The sequence below is a fragment of the Macrobrachium rosenbergii genome, chromosome 8 (assembly GCF_040412425.1).
Source record: "Macrobrachium rosenbergii isolate ZJJX-2024 chromosome 8, ASM4041242v1, whole genome shotgun sequence".
Lineage (NCBI taxonomy): Eukaryota > Metazoa > Arthropoda > Malacostraca > Decapoda > Palaemonidae > Macrobrachium > Macrobrachium rosenbergii.
In genome coordinates, this window is record NC_089748.1 from 32,901,900 (window position 1) to 32,919,845 (window position 17,946).

Here is a 17,946-nt window from a genome sequence, read left to right on the forward strand (position 1 = left end):
GTTTTACACCTTCTGAACCCGAAACTGCGTGCTCGTTTCCCAATATCTCCTTTATCTAAATCCAGAAATGATTTAGCCTCTGTTAAAGCTTCAGCGCCATTCGTAATTTTCTTGGAATTCAGATAATTGTTCACTGACTCAATGAAAGTTTCTATATTTTGGGTTGGCTTTCCATCAACTAACCCTTTAAAATTTGTAATTCCCCACAAATGTTCGTCACTTTATGCACCACAATTGATTGGGATGTGCTTGCTGCATCGTCCGGCATTTTGTGAGTAATCACACGCCCTGAGCGTAACAACATAAAAAGAGAAACCAAAAAGAACACAGAGAAAGGCACAAGTTACCCCTCTAAAAGAAGAATAGAAAACGGCGTTCTGCGCAACTTACGAGAATGGGGTACTTACCAATTTTGAAACAGAAAACGAAGTACCTATCTCTCAACTTGCTAACCTGTGACGTCACCTACTCGACGGCTCAGCAAAAAGGACACCCAGCGCGTTTTATTGTTGAATAATCACTTTGCGTAATTAACTCACAATCGCCACTATTCACACTTATTTGGGTATTTTGTTAACCCCAAAATTGCTCTAGAGATCATCCAGATCTATTTCACAACTCCCCACTCCCAGTACTCGAATAGAAACGGAAAAAAAAAAGGAAAGGTTCCCCGTATTTCACACGTAATCACGACCTACTCAGTCATTCAACACTGACCCGTCGCCTTAGCTCTTAGGTGAAGTCGCCTATGCCTTGGGCATCAACGTTACCAATTAGTCTATTAGCAATCTCCCTCTTTCGCCATCATTAAAGACATTAAAATCATGCTGCCACCATTTAAAATCAAAAAGACACACCATTTCATTCAGACACTGCTGCCACCATTTCATTCTGTAACGAGGACAGAATTAACACTCTTTGAAGGTGTACGTAACTGCTCCAACGATCTTTATTCATGAAACAGGCGTATGAACGTTCGCTCACGGCAACACTTACATCTATTTTTCTCCTCTTTCTCTCTCTCTCTCTCTCTCTCTCTCTCTCTCTCTCTCTCACCTCTCTCTCTCTCTCTCTCTGTGTATCACCCTCTCTCTCTCTCTCTCATCGTTTTCCGAAGTTCACCCACCCGAATCTCACTCATTCTCACCAAATCAATTAAATGGACCATTTTTAAAGAAACGCAATAGTTTCTACAAAAATAAGTTTATTATTCAAATAACCCAACAAGAAATGAATAAAACAAAGCAAAGATTAAAATGCATAATAAATGAAATATCGAGTTAGATAACTAAACTCTGAACTGTAAAACACTTCTGATTAAAGAAGTCTCACTATAGCTAATAGCCTGAAAATATCCAAACTCACACATACTCCCCAAATCAATAATTAGTCATGTCAAAACAGTCTACCACATGTTATTCGAAACAGTCCACACTGTCCACCGACATCTGTCCACAGACATCTGTCGGAAGAATCAAACATGATAGAAAACTCCCAAAAATATATGAAATGCAAAACACAATAATGGAAAGTGTAAAATGCATAGCCAAGATATGGCAAACGTAACATGACAAAACAATAATATAAAAAGAGGTATGAATATTCATATTAAATCTCACACCAGTTCAAAAGTTCATAATGATTAGAAAATCATGGTAAAAAATCACAAGTTCAATTTTCTCCCATAAAAACAGAGATTTCAAAGTCTACCTTATCTGCCGATTCAAAGCCTGGATCCTCTCCAAAGCTACGTCTAGACAACTGCAGTTCTATCACGTTAATGAACGATCAAACTCACTTTTAGGGCAGATTTTGGCGTAATCTAGATCAAATTAACGCACGTACTCACGAATATACATAACACTTCGGAGATCACCTGACTGGCAATATTGCTGAGGAATCAAACTATTTGTTGAACACAAAGATTTTACCTCGAGTCTCTCGACCTACTTCCATCTGACTCCATAAATTCTTTCATCACATCTTAAAGCATTGAAGCTATGAAATGCATATATGTGTCCTTTAAAATTGTAGCAGCCATATTTTCTGAAATATATATATAAATATATATATATATAAACATTTTTCATATATATATATATTTATATTTATATGTATTTTTATATATATAATATATATTTACATATATATATAAATAAATAGATATAATATATATATGTATATATTTTATATATATTTATTTATATATATATATATATATTTACAGTATATACAAATAATATATACCCCTATATTAATATATATATATATATATATATATATATATATATCATTTTTTAATATAAACGTGACTTTTTCTTTACAGAACTTTTACAAATATTCTTTCATTTAATTTAATTCAATGTGCATTTTGAAATACCTTTCACCCATGATAATATACATACGGTCAGGTAAGTATTTATTTTTTATTATAAACGCGTTTATAAACACCTCTATCATATTGCCGTAATGGAAAGTCATTTACCAATATAAATATGTATATATTTATTTTTAATTATTAATTTATTTTTATTGTTTATCAACTAAACAATTCCCCTTGGGTAACACATGCAAACGCCCTTATGGACTCAAGGATATTAGTTGGATATTTAAAGGATATTTGTAGGTTAATTTATTAATATATGAATCATTTATTGATGTGATAAAATTCATTCATATGTTTATAAATCCTATATATATATAATATATATATATTTTGAACCTATAGGATATATCTATATTATATATATATTTAAGGTTCTTATACATACATCTTATATATAAATATATTATTTGCATTATTATATATATAAATGGTATTTGATATATATATTTATATATAATGCATAAGTTTTTAATTATTTATTCATATAATATTTATATACACATACATATACAAATATACAACATGTACATATTATCATCTATACATTTAAATTTCATTTATTTACATATATACATATTTTACACATTACAGACTTTTTATAAATTTATGTATATTTATAAAAATATTTATATATACTGTTATTTATATTATATATATTTTATATTTATATATTAAGGATAATATAATACATTTAATACTTTTTTATTTATAACTTTTTTTAATTCACACACCTACCTGCTTTACCGCCGAAATGTTCTGGTGAACACCAATTAAAATCGCGGCCGATTTATGAAATTGCTGATTGTGGTTGAAATTCAGTGTGTCGTAACTTAGCCAATCGGCAGCCAATTAGGAAAGGAATGGGTGAGGGTGGAAAATCAATTATTAACTCAATCACAAGCAAATTCCATTTGAAAGCAAACGGGGTTTCTGCTCTGTGTCAAGAAAAACACGCAGTCGGAGAGAGAGAGAGAGAGAGAGAGAGAGAGAGAGAGAGAGAGAGAGTTACAAGAGAGTTAAATTATTTAGAATGAGAGAAAGAGAGAGAGAGAGAGAGAGAGAGAGAGAGAGACTCAGATAGAAAGAGAGAGAGAAAAGACTCAGAGAGAGAGAGAGAAAGAAAGAGAGACAGAGACAGAGGAAAAGAGATTAGATGTCTCAAGAGAGAGAGAGAGAGAGAGAGAGAGAGATTTATAGGAGGAAGGTGTACTCAGAGAGAGAGAGAGAAAAAGAGAGACAGAGAGACAGAGGAAAAGACTCAGAGAGAGAGAGAGAGAGAGAGAGAGAAAAGAGAGAGAGAGAGAGAGAGAGAGAGAGAGAGAGAGAGAGAGAGAGAGAGAGAGGAGGAAAGGATTTAATGAGAGAGAGAGAGAGAGAGAGAGAGAGAGAGAGGTGTAATGAGAGAGGAGTAAGAGAGAGATAGACAGACAGACAACAGATAGATAGATAGATAGATAGAATAGACAGACAGCCAGAGATAAGGACTCACAGAGAGAGAGAGAGAGAGAGAGAGAGAGAGAGAGAGAGAGAGAGAGATTTTTTTGTCTTTGCAGACTGAATGATAATGATTGGTAAAGTGACAGTGATGACGATGAGAACCTAGAATGATGACGAAAATGATGATGATGATGGTGTTTCTTGATGATGGTGAAGAAGGGGAAGTAAAAAAAAAAGATTTGATGGCTATGACGAAGGGAATAATTGTGAAGAAAATTGAGAGTGACTTCACAGAAAACGGCACCGGTGGAGAAAATGAAGGGGAGGCTGAAGTAATCACAAAAGAATAACGAAAACGGTTTTGATTATAAGGAATAATGAGCTGGAAATGAGGAGAGGAAAGACCATGATGATGATGATGATGACGTTGATGTGAATTAGAGAAGAACAGAGACAGTGGAATGAGGAGGAGATGTGGAGGGGTAACAAATAAAGCAGAAGGGAGAAAAGAGGAAAATGCAAGTGACGAAATGAAAGACCAAAGAAAACGGGAAGAATACTCGCTGAAAATGGCGCGAAAGAAAATGTAACGTTTACGAATTTCCCTGATTTATGAAATATTCGTATATTTATTATATTACTTTTCTCTTTGTTTAATGCAGATAATCAAAGGATGATGGAGGCCATCTTTACCAATTAAATAATCTTAAGTATACATAAATATATTTTTATATATAGTATATATATATATATATATATATATATAATATATTTATATATATTTATATATATATATATATATATATTATATATATATCACAGTTCACTAATAGCAATTCATGATGATGTTTGTAATAAAGAACTTTTTCGTAGAAAGGCAGACTAAAGCTGAGATGGAAGAAGTATATATTAGAAAAATTAAAGAGGTAATTTTGGTGATAATGAAAATAGATAATAAATCGTGTTCAGGAAGCCAGAGACGGAGATGATTAAAAGAGAAAACGAATGGACGGACAAGGTACGAAAATAACTGTGGAATAGAGAATACAGGCCAAAGGTCAAGCGCTGTGACCTACGATGAGGTCATTCAGCGCTGAAAGGGGAACTGAGAGGAATAAAAAGGTTTGAAAGGTGTAACAGGAGGAAGAACTGAGAATAAAACCGTTTGAAAGGTGCAACAGGAAGATAAATTGAGAATAAAAAGGTTTGAAAGGTGCAACAGGAAGATAAATTGAGAATAAAAAGGTTTGAAAGGTGCAACAGGAAGATAAATTGAGAATAAAAAGGTTTGAAAGGTGTAACAGAAGGAGAAACTGAGAATAAAAAGGTTTGAAAGGTGTAACAGGAGGAAGAACTAAGAAAATAAAAGGGTTTGAAAGGTGTAACAGGAAGAGAAATTGAGAATAAAAAGGCTTGAAAGGTGCAACAGGAGGAAAACCTTTTGTAGTTGCACCATGAAACAATAAATAATTGAGGAGAAGGCTGGGGAAAGTCAGACGGAAGAAAGAGAATATGAACGGAGGTACAGCAAAAGGACTGGAAGGGGTTGCAGCTAGAACTTTCTAAGAGACGCCACAAAGAACCTCGAGTAATGCCAACAGTGCACCGCAGACCAATTTGCAACGAAAAAGCGAGAAATTCTGAAAACGAGAAATGGCAATAAGAGGGAACAGCAGGGACGGAAAGGGTTGGGAAAATGAGAAGGAAAAAGCAATTGAATAAGATTGAACATAGAAAAGATAAATATGATGAAGGCGTGTATAATAAAAGCAGAAGTGACAAAAGTGGATGAAAACGATGAACAACCTGGTAACAATTACAGGAAAAAAAAAAAAATAATAGATTTTTGGATATTTACAAGAAAGCAAAACTCAAAAAACGAGGAAAAGAAAAATGACAGTAAAAATGAACTATCAGTAACAGGTGAATAGTCAGATACTACTCAGTTTGCTGATAGTTTACTTATTGCTCACAACTAACAGGATTGAATTTTCTAAGATACTACTCAATTTCTGTTGCTGATTTTTGTATCGGTTTTGTTTTCTGTTCTCAATTTATAAAATCTTCTTTTCCCATAACTTCTCTATCTCTCTTCTTCTCTCTCTTCTCTCTCTCTCTCTCTCTCTCTCTCTCTCTCTCTCTGTTGCTGACGTCTCCTGAATTTCAGGTGTATCGGTTCTTGTTTTCTGTTCCCTCACATTTATTCCCTTATCTTCTTTTCCCATAACTTCTCTCTCTCTCTCTCTCTCTCTCTCTCTCTCTCTCTCTCTCTCTCTCTCTCTCTCTCTCTCTCCCCGCAGGCTGACTTCCCTCTGGAACCTTCTTGGGTTTAAAGTCTGGTGACTCTGTCCATAAGAGTTTTCAGCTGAAGAATTAAACACAGAGAGATATTTATTTATGAGAGAGAGAGAGACAAGAGAGAGTTAAGAGAAGCCAACCGGAGTGAGGAAAAGGGTAGGGACAGGGAAGCCTACATCCTTTAAGGTCACCAAGACGAAAGAAGAGGCAGTTTCAATAACACCTAGGCTGTCGCAGGCGAATGACATTTCCAGGATTAAATGTTCCTGACATTTGGCTGACATTTCGTAATCAACTAAAGGACTATCAGGCGGCGGTTAGGACGAACTCTCTCTCTCTCTCTCTCTCTCTCTCTCTCTCTCTCTCTCTACATCTCTCTCTCCTTTGTCGCGTCTGCGGAAAAACATGAGACGGGTCTCCTGAAGTCATATAATTTCTGACTTTGATGTTATCATGCTTTGTTGATCTTGTCTGTTAAAATAGTCCATAAAAGTATGTTAAGATAGTCTAGAAAAGTGCGTTAAGGTAGTCTATAAAGTATGTTAAGATAGTCTATAAAAGTATGTTAAGATAGTCTATAAAAGTATGCAAAGATAGTCTATAAAAGTAGGTTAAGATAGTCTAGAAAAGTGCATTAAGGCAGTCTATAAAAGCGTGTTAAGATAGTCTATGAAAGTATGGTAAGACAGTCTATAAAAGTATGTTAAGATAGTCCATAAAACAATGCTAAGATAGTCTGTAAAAGTATGTTAAGATAGTCTATAAAAGTATGTTAAGATAGACTAGAAAAGTGCGTTAAGGTAGTCTATGAAATTATGCTAAGATAGGCTAGTCTGTGAAAGTATGGTAAGACAGTCAATAAAAGTATGGTAAGCTAGTCCATAAAAGTATGCTAAGATAGTCTGTCAAAGTATGGTAAGATGGTTTATAAAAGTATGTTAAGATAGTCTATAAAAGTGCGTTAAAGTAGTCTATGAAAGTGTGTTAAGACAGTCTATGAAAGTATGGTAAGATAGTCCGTAAAAGTATGCTAAATAGTCTATAAAAGTATGCTAAGATAGTCAATAAATGTATGTTAAGATGGTCTCTAAAAGTATGGTAAGATAGTCTATAAATGTTTGTTAATATAGTCTATGAAAGTATGGTAAGATATAGTCTATGAAAGTATGGTAAGATATAAGATAGTCTATAAAAGTATGGTAAGATAGTCTAAAAATGTTTGTTAAGATAGCCTATAAAAGTATGGTAAGATAGTCTATAAATGTCTGTTAAAATAGTCTATAAAAGTATGCTAAGATAGTCTATAAATGTCTGTTAAAATAGTCTATAAAAGTATGCTAAGATAGTCTATAAAAGTACGCCAAGATTATCTATAAAAGTTTCAAATACCTAGCCTGAACAAACTGATAGATATTTCTTATAGATGTCGCATATAGAGCTTAGGTTTTCCTGCATTTTATTTTATAGATTTACTTTGAGAGAAATCAAGAATCTATAAAAAAGATGATTAGTTAACAAGAAATATTTCCTTAAAGATAACGAAAGCTACTGAATTTTGTAAATACAACAACCCTTCTTGATCTCAGATCAAGGGCTACAGAGAAATCTTTCGTCTACCTTTGTGCCCAACCGCCTCTCCCACCAGTCGCCTAAGGTCTGTTGCAAATTCCTAAGTTCTGATTCGTCTGGGATGAGATTGCAGCACCATGTACCAGCTTAAGAAGCCATTATTATTATTATTATTATTATTATTATTATTATTATTATTATTATTATTATTATTATTATTATTATTATTATTATTCAGATGAAGAACCCTGTTCTTATGGAGTCTAAATTAGCAACAGAACTCGATTATTGAAAACAATTCGAAACGGAGCCATATTAAATTAAAAAAATAAATAAATAAAGAATAAAAACCAATTAGGAAAAACAAGTCATTCCACGCGTTTCATCAAACGAAATAAACAGATAAATGAAAGAGGGCGAGTGTTTCAAAACACTTGGGAAATGAGTCACACATGTAAATGAACCTCACTTAGTTACTGGGTGACATTACTGGTGGAAGTGACATTTAAACAAGTGCAATTTCACTAGCAAGTTCTCATTTCCCCTTAACCAAGCAAGATGATGATGATACGTTTTAATTCTAACACTCTTCGTGTTATTTATGTATAACCAAGGAATTTCACAGAAGCAATTTATGTATGTTCATGATGTATTATTTATATAATTATGTATCTTATATATATATATATATATATATATATATATTTATTTATATATATATATTTATATATTTATATATATATACATATTATATATACATACATTCGTACATACATAAAACCAAATATAACAGATGATAGAAGGATATGAGAAGAGGTGAACAAAAGAAAGCATTAATGAGCCACCTCTCCTTTACAGAATTGAAGTGTTAACGTTGATAGGAATGAAAGAAAAATGTCAAAGCTGTTGAGATAATGATAATTCTTTGCAAGGCAAGGCAAAAGAAGAAGAAGAAGAAGAAGAAGAAGAAGAAGAAGAAGAAGAAGAAGAAGAAGGAGGAGGGTGAAGAATTTGCCACAGAGGTGTGCAAAGGTGAATAAGTAGATCAGAGTGCAGGAGGACGGTTTGGCCAAGTGGAGAAAACGGAAGACAATGCGTTGTTGCCAGAGGTATGATTCAGAGATGAAAGAACGAAGGAGGAGAGGAAGATGTAGAGTGTTCTGGATAGATGGATTGCAAGAGGCACTAGAAAGGATGGGCTGTTAGTAACAGGGAGAGCTTGTACAAGATACAGGTGAGTAGTGCAGTGTGTTTTGAAGGTTCGGACGCGCTGCTGAAGAGCCTTTTATGTAGTTATATAAAGGGTCTAATACAGTGTTATTTTTCTGCACATGGGTTCATCCATGATTCATTAGTCACCGGTATTAGGGGGCTTTTTAATACTGTTTATTTATATTTATATATATATATATATATATATATATATATATATATATATATATAAGAAACTTATTTAATTTTTGCAATAATAATATTTCAAACATTTAAAAGTCATATTTAATATAGAAGCTAAACACTATTTTTTATTTATTTCCCCTCTTCCTATCTATTTTAATATATATCTCTATCTTAATCTATTTTATTTATAAAATCTTATTTATATCTCGCTCTATTTATCCATTTTGTATAAAAACAGAATTTGTTATTTTATTTATTTCTCTTAATGAATATAACAGAAACTTAAAATAATCTTCTTCTTGTTTCTCTTCTCTCTATTTTCTCTTTCTCTGTCTCTCTCTGTCTCCGGTTTAGTTTTTGTGTAAAATCAGAATCTGTATATTTTCTGTCTTAATGAATTTAACAGAACACTCTCTCTTATTCTCTCTCTCTAAATTTTTCTATTTTCCTCTCTTATTTTCATAAAAATAGAAATTGTATATTTTTATTTCTTTTATTTATAACAAATTCTATTTATTTCTTCTCTTCTTTATTTATCTTCTTTATTTAAAAATTTTTTTTTTGTATAATAACAGAATTTGTAATTTTCTTTTCTCCTAATGAATATCTTTCTCTTATTTTTTTTTCATAAAAATAGAAATTGTATATTTCTGGTCTTTCTCTTAATGAATTTAGAATATTTATTTCTCTCTCTCTCTTTATTTCTCTCTATTTCTCTCTCTTTCTCTCTCTCCTATTTTAATTTTTTGTATAATAACAGAATTTGTATATTTTTTGTGTCTCCTAATGAATTAATTTCTTTATTTTTCTTTATCTTATTTCTTTTTCTTTATCTTTCTACAATTTTTTTTATAGAAATAGAATTTGAATATTTTATCTTTCTCTTAATGAATAGCATTTATTTTTATTTATTTATTTTATCATTTTTTCATTTCGTGGTTATTTTTCCATCTTTATAAGATTTATTCTGAATTTGGGGTCATTTTTTTAACTATAACCTTCCCATTTATTTGGAGCTTAAATTTAAAGAGAAAAGCCCCTCTACGGTGACTGCCTTTGCAAAACTAACCTATCAGAGAGAGAGAGAGAGAGAGAGAGAGAGAGAGAGAGAGAGAGAGAGAGAGAGAGAGAGAGAGAGAGAGAGATTCTGCTACTCATTAGGCGAAAGAAAGAAAATATACAAATTCTGTTTTTATATAAAAGAAATTTGTAAAGTGGAGAGAGAGAGAGAGAGAGAGAGAGAGAGAGAGAGAGATTCTGCTATTCATTAAGAGAAAGACAGAAAATATACAAATTCTGTTTTTATATAAAAGAAAATTGTTAAGTGGAGAGAGAGAGAGAGAGAGAGAGAGAGAGAGAGAGAGAGAGAGAGAGAGAGAGAGAGTTTTATTTCATTTATTTTATTTTTGTTTTTGTATTTATATATTTGATTTTATTAGAAAGAGAGAGAGAGAGAGAGAGAGAGAGAATTTAACTTGATTTTTTTTACGTTTTGCTTTATTCAGTTTAGCTTTATGTGTTAGTTTCGTTTAATTCTTTTATTTAATTTTGCTTTTTGTTTCAATGTTTATTTATTTAATTTTGATTTATGTTTTAGTTTCGTTTCATTTATTTATTTGATTTTGCTTTATTTTTGTGTTATTTTCGTTTGAGTCATTTGAATTATGTAGTTAATTCATATTTAATTTTGCTTTATTTAATTTTGTTATTTCATTCTTACATCTGCGTCATACTTAATTTTGCTTTATTTTGAATTACGTGATTAATTTATATTTTTGTTTTATTTAATTTTATTTTTGGGGGTTAATTTCGTTAATTCATGTTAAATTTTTCTTTATTTAATTTCTTTTACGTTAATTCCTTTTTGGTCATTTGAGTCATTTGAATTTTTTAATTGAATTATTCTATTTCTTATCGTTTCTTGGTACTGAGTTACATTTTGTGTTTTCAGAAATTTATCTTTCAATAATTTTGACTTATTTCTCCACGGAGATTATTTTAAGCCATAGGGAATTTAGCTGGGTATTTTACCTTCCCGGGAACACGGGATGACTGACAGAATTCCAGATCACTGTAAATCTGGATGGAAAAGGATTAAGGCTTTACAGGAAAAATATATTCTCTTGAAAGTGAATCTGATGGAGCAGCTTCTAATCTAACGTCGATGCATCGCTTTGGGAATCAACTAATTTGTAAGAATTGACACAAACACATGCTGCGATAGAGAGAGAGAGAGAGAGAGAGAGAGAGAGAGAGAGAGAGAGAGAGAGAGAGAGAGGGAAAACTTCTAATATGTTTTTCTTTTAAGGTAGGGAGGAAATCACCTTTATTTTCTTGATACCTCACAGTAATCTAATTCTGTTCTGGACGAACTAATAGAAACCATGCAATTAGTACTATTTATTTTAACTAATATCATTTTTTTTATAAATGAATTCCTGAATGAATAAATTAGCTAAGAGTCTAAAGCACAAATCGGACATTCTCTGTTCTGTTATTGTAGAAATTTGCTATAGGAGTTATTTTTTAAATGCTGTCAAATCTTGAAACTGTCCAACGTATCAACGACGGGTGTTTCAAATCATAACCCTGGATATTGAAGAAGAAGAATCTCACTTGTGAAATGTGAAAGCAAAACGCAGCTCTCTTTAATATTCTTACTTTAATTCGTACATAGCACTAATTTTAATTATATTAATCCCTTGCAATTCCCATTTTCTCGTCCCAAAGACCAGAGAAAACCAGTTACGTACTGCTCAAACGGTCATCTCAAGTAGCACCAGACTTCAATTGAGCGGGAAGACACGACCTAAGTACGTAATCCCGCGTGACAGGGCCAAACCCTCTCCGTCCCCCAATTAATTATGTGGGGATATGGCATCCAATCCCACTTTACCCCTTTGGCTCAAAAGGTTTCGGATCCTCCAATCAATAGGGTTTATATAGGTTTATATAATCACCGCTTTGAGACGGGACTTTACAAGCGGGACCTGCAGGCTGGCTGGCTGGCTGGCGGTCGCTCAGTTCCGCATCCTTTCGATCGATCGATCGCTCGGCTTCAAAGCCGTCATATCTGATTACGACTGAGCCACGGGACGGAGTAATACTGCGAAAGCAGACTTTAGTTAATATAGTTTTCCCAAAACCAAATAACTCTCCTCTCCGCGCAGACTAACGATACGAATTCAACTCGGAAAGGAAGCGAACGGAAGAGAAACGAGACGAAAGTCTGAGGGAAAACGGTGGCGGAGAGAAAACGAGGGGCTTTTACGGGGGTGACTGCGATAAATTTCGCCCCTAATTGGTTTTAAGCAGTGATACTGTCGCTCCCGTTTAAAAGTGAATCTGTGAAGTGGTTAAAGTTGTAAAATTTTGTCATGTTCCTAATGGCAGGCCATTAATTGGGGTGTTGCTAACCGAAGTAGCGGAGAGGGGTGACAATTATGAAGCGGTGGTCGGTGGTGGAGGGAAGGAAAGTAACGAACTACAATTTCTGCCATAAGAGAGTTGAGATTTCCCTCAGAATTTCTTCTGAACGGAAGAGTTTCCTCCGGAAGAGAGGGACGGGAACGAGAGGTCTTGTCTAAAATTAAAGTATTTTGAGGGGAATAGCCTAAAATGAAAGCATTTTGAGGTGAAAATTCTAAAAGGAAAGTATTTTCAGGTGAAAAGTCTAATATTGTAAGAGGAAAGTATAAAATGAAAGTGTTTAAGGGGAATAGTCTAAAATGAAAATATTTTAAAGAGAATAGTCTAAAATGAAAGTATTTTAAGGTGAAAAGTCTAATATTTTAAGGGGAAAGTATAAAATGAAAGTATTGTGGGGGGAATAGTCTAAAATGAAATTATGTGAGATGAAAACTCTAAAATGAAAGTATTGTGAGGTGAAAATTCTAAAATGGAGTATCTTAAGGGGAATACATAGTCTAAAATTAAAGTATTTTAAGGGGAATAGTCTAAAATGAAGGTATTTTGGGGGAATAGTCTAAACTGAAAGTGTTTTAAGGGGAATAGTCTAAAATGAAAGTATTTTAAACGGAATAGTCTAAAATGAAAGTATTTTAAGGGGAAAGTCTAAAATGAAAGTATTTTAAGGGGAACAGTCTAAAATGAAAGTATTTTAAGGGGAATAGTCAAAATTGAACGTATTTTAAGGGGAATAGTCTAAAATTAAAGTATTTTAAGGGGAATATTCTACAATGTAAAGTATTTTAGGGGGAATAGTCTAAATTGAAAGTATTTTAAGGGTAAAGTCTAAAATGAAAGTATTTTAAGGGGAATATTCTAAAATGAAAGTATTTTAAGGGGAATCTTCTAAAATGAAAGTATTTAAAGAGGAATAGTTTAAAAGAAAGTAATTTAGGGGAAAAGTCTAAAATGAAAGTATTTTAAGGGGAATAGCCTAAGATAAAAGTATTTCAAGGGAAATATTGTAAAATGAAAGTATTTTAAGGGGAATAGCCTAAGACGAAAATATTTCAAGGGGAATAGTCTAAAATGAAAGTATTTTAAGGGGGATAGTCTAAAATGAAAGCACTGTAAGGTGAAAAGTCTAAAATGAAAGTGTTTTAAAGGGAATAGTCTAAAATGAAAGTATTTAATGGGAAGAGTAAAAAATTAAAATATTTTAAGAGGAATAGTCTAAAATGAATGCATTTTCAGATGCAAAGATTCTGGGAAAAATATTTTGAAGGCAAAATTTAGCTTCTTGATAAATTGATAAATTATATATATATATATATATATATATATATATATATATATATATATATATATATATATATATATATATGCATCAGCCAGGAGAAAGGTGGAATAAGTGACTTGAACCAAGCGCTTTCACGTATTTCCACACTTCATCAGGGTTCAGGTTCAAGCGACAAGGAAACAAAAGCAGAGTCACAAGAAGACTTCGTGGCAAGACAAACAATGCTAAAAAGATAAACTAAGCTAACAATTACCGAACAGTGGCAATGCTTAATAGCCTACTGGTTTTGAAATACCATTCGTTAAAATTTCATCAACTTTATACAAACCTAGGCCGATATTTAATAAATTGCCACAGTCTTTTTTAACTATACAGGATTCTATTAAACTTCTTTTCACTAGATCTTTGCAAAACATAATTTCCTTTGATTCCGTCCAATTAATACCATGATTGCTATTATTCATGTTTACAAATAATGCATATGACATATTATCAGTTCTTACACTATGTATGTGTTGTTTTAATCGAACAGCCAGAGTCTTCCCACTTTGTCCTACGTAAGTTTTATTACAATGTTCACACGGAATCTTATAAATACGTCCTGTTCCATTTCCCGGTGAATTTCTAATTAGAAAGTTTTTAATAGTTCCTAGTGTTTTAAACACAACATTGATACCCAGTGGCTTGACTTGTCTCGGGATGTTATTAATTAAAACAAGTATAAAAAGGAAACACTAAAAGATTTTTGTTTTCGAACTTTTCAGTTTTCACCAATCCGTAAAACGTTTTTCTAGCTTTACAAAAGGTGTTTTCAATAAAACTAATTGGATGCCTCAAATCGCCAGCAATTTCACGTATCTTGTCAAGTTCTTGATCTAAAAACTCCGAGCTATTGACCTGCAATGCCCATAAGAACATAGCAGAAAAAACAGCAGTCTTAGTTTTAAATGGATGGTTAGTGCCTCCTTTTCATACTTGTTTTAATAACATCCCGAGACAAGTCAAGCCACTGGGTATCAGTGTTGTGTTTAAAACGTCAGGAACTTTTAGAAACTTGCTAATTAGAAATTCACCGGGAAATGGAACAGGATGTATTTATAAGATTCCGTGTGAACATTGTAATAAAACTTGCGTAGGACAAAGTGTGAAGACGCTGGCTGTTCGATTAAAACAACACAAATATAGTGTATGAACTGGTAATATGTCAAATGCATTATTTGTACACATGAATAATAGTAATCATGGTATTAATTGGACGGAATCAAAGGGTATTATGTTTTGCAAAGATCTAGTGAAAGGAAATTCAATAGAATCCTGTATATTTAAAAAAGATTGTGACAATTTATTAAAAATCAGCCTAGGTTTGTATAAAGTTGATGAAATTTTAACGAATGGTGTTTTAAAACAAGTAGGCTATTAAGCATTGCCACTGTTCGGTAATTGTTAGCGTAGTTTATCTTTTTAGCTTTGTCTTGGCACGAAGTCTTCTTGTGACTGTAATCGTATTTGTTTTCTTGTCAATTGTACTGAACCCTGATGAGGTGTGGAAATACGTGAAAGCGCTCGGTTCAAGTCATTTCTTTTCACCTTTCTCCTGACTGATGCATATATGACCATCACACGTCTCCAGTGATTTGTTACAATATATATATATATATATATATATATATATATATATATATATATATATATATATATATATATATATATATATATATATATATATATATATATATATATATATATATATATATATATATATCACAAGGCAGGCGCGAGCATAACTGTTTAAACGAAAATGCTGGTTTTGCAATCATATTCATTGATCAATTGCAACCTAGTGTGCAATGAACATGCAATAAAGACTCCAACTAAAAGCATTTGAGGAAAGTATTTGAAATCATTTTAACTTATTGAATTATGAAAGGACGTTAGAACATGTATTCACCTTTGCGTCGCGTTCAGCACAAGTCCGTTGGGGATTTCCGTCAAAACATAAACAAAAGACTGTAAATATTATGAAGATAATGACCCCCAAGAAATATTAGTCGTAGATAACGGCCCCAAAAATTCGTCTGTCATGTTGCGGGATTAGACAAGAATGGTGTCATTCATAATCTGCTGTCTCTCCTGTTGCAAAAATTGTTGTGATTCTCCTTAGCAAGAAGTCGAGAGTTTATATCTGTTTGCTTGTATGGATGTTACTGAAAGCAGACTTTGCTTATTATAAAAATAAATATGTATGTATATATATATATATATATATATATATATATATATATATATATATATATATATATATATATATATATATATATATATATATATATATATATACACATATATATTTATATATATACATGTATATATGTATGTATATATATGCATATATATACATACATAAATATATACGTATATAAATTCATATTTATATACATACATATATATATATATATATATATATATATATATATATATATATATATATATATATATATATATATATATATATATATATATATATAAGTAAATAAATAAACAAATTAATAAATGAATAAAGCATCGCCGATACATTCGCTACTGGACAAATATTTCCAAAGCATTTAAGTCTTCGGCTTATTTGTTTACATATCAAATACGACCGTAATTAACTATAATTCCACTAATTATGAAAGCAATTTGTTTAAACTTGATACTTAATAAAAAAAACGACTAAATTCTGTGGCAAACATTTTTATAAGAACGCAAGTTGCCTTTTTATTGGAAATTGATCAGAAATATAATTCGTATGATTAATGCCCTTTGCTGTTTTATAATTCCTCCTTCGGTGATAACCGCTTTTTTTGTTGAATAGATTTTTCAGGAAATTAATGTCTTACTTGTCGTTTAGCTTTCGTTCCTTTTACCGTACCTCCTTTCATATTCTCCTTCGTCCATCTTACTTTCCTCAACCCTCTCCTAACACATGATTCATAGTGCAGTTGAGAGGTTTTCCTCCTGTTACACCTTTCAAACCTTTTGCTGTCAGTTTCCGTTTCAGGGCTGAATGACCTCATAGGTCCCAGTGCTTGGCCTTTGGCCTAAATTCTATATTCAGTTCAATTCAAACCTGTTTCACGATCATATTCAGGAATAGGTAGGATCAATAATATTATTAAGTAATACGTCTAAGCATTCTTACAGGAATTTTTTGCGATATCTGCCAATTGAAATTAAGTATCAATGAAAAATACAAAATTTCCTGTAACCTTGTCTTTAACGAGGAGAATTTTTTTGTATAATAAGTCCAAGCTTTCTTACAGGGATTTCTCTTGACATCTGCTATCTGAAACAATGTATAAAAAAAAATTTTCCAACTCTGCACTCCGGTAGCCTTGCCTGTAACGAGAAAATACAGATTTTTCAGTGGATACGTTCCAGTAACCTTGCCTGTAACGAGGAGAATTTTTCTGTATAACTAACCCCAAACATTCTTTCGTGAATTTTCTTTGATGCCTGCCAATTGAAACTAAGTATCAATGAAAAAATACAAATTTCCCAATGGATAAGTTCCTGCAACTTTTCCTGTAACGAGAAAATCAAGATTTTCCAATACGTACCTTCCTGTAACCTTGCCTGTAACGAGATCTTTTCCTGTATAATTACAGACTGTCGTTAATGCAAGGCTTGTATCGGCTTTGATAACCGTTGTCCGTGTCACCCTCGGTATCTGGGACCAGGGTGGGGATTGGGAGAGGGGGTAGGCTGAGGACTGAAAGGAGAGAGAGAGAGAGAGAGAGAGAGAGAGAGAGAGAGAGAGAGAGAGAGAGAGAGAGAGGAAGGTTATTTCTATGTTAAATATCAAAAGAGAGAAAAAGCAGTCAGTATTTATGACAGAGAAAGAGAGAATAACTTGAGAGAGAGAGAGAGAGAGAGAGAGAGAGATATCAAGAGAGAGAGAGAGAGAGAGAGAGAGAGAGAGTTAAATATCAAGAGAAAAAAAGAGTCATTATTCATGACAGAGAGAGAAGAGAGAGAGAGAGAGAGAGAGAGAGAGAGAGAGAGAGAGAGAGGTTATTCTTATGTTAAATATCAAAAGAGAGAAAAAGCAGTCATTATTCATGACAGAGAAAGAGAGAATAACTTGAGAGAGAGAGAGAGAGAGAGAGAG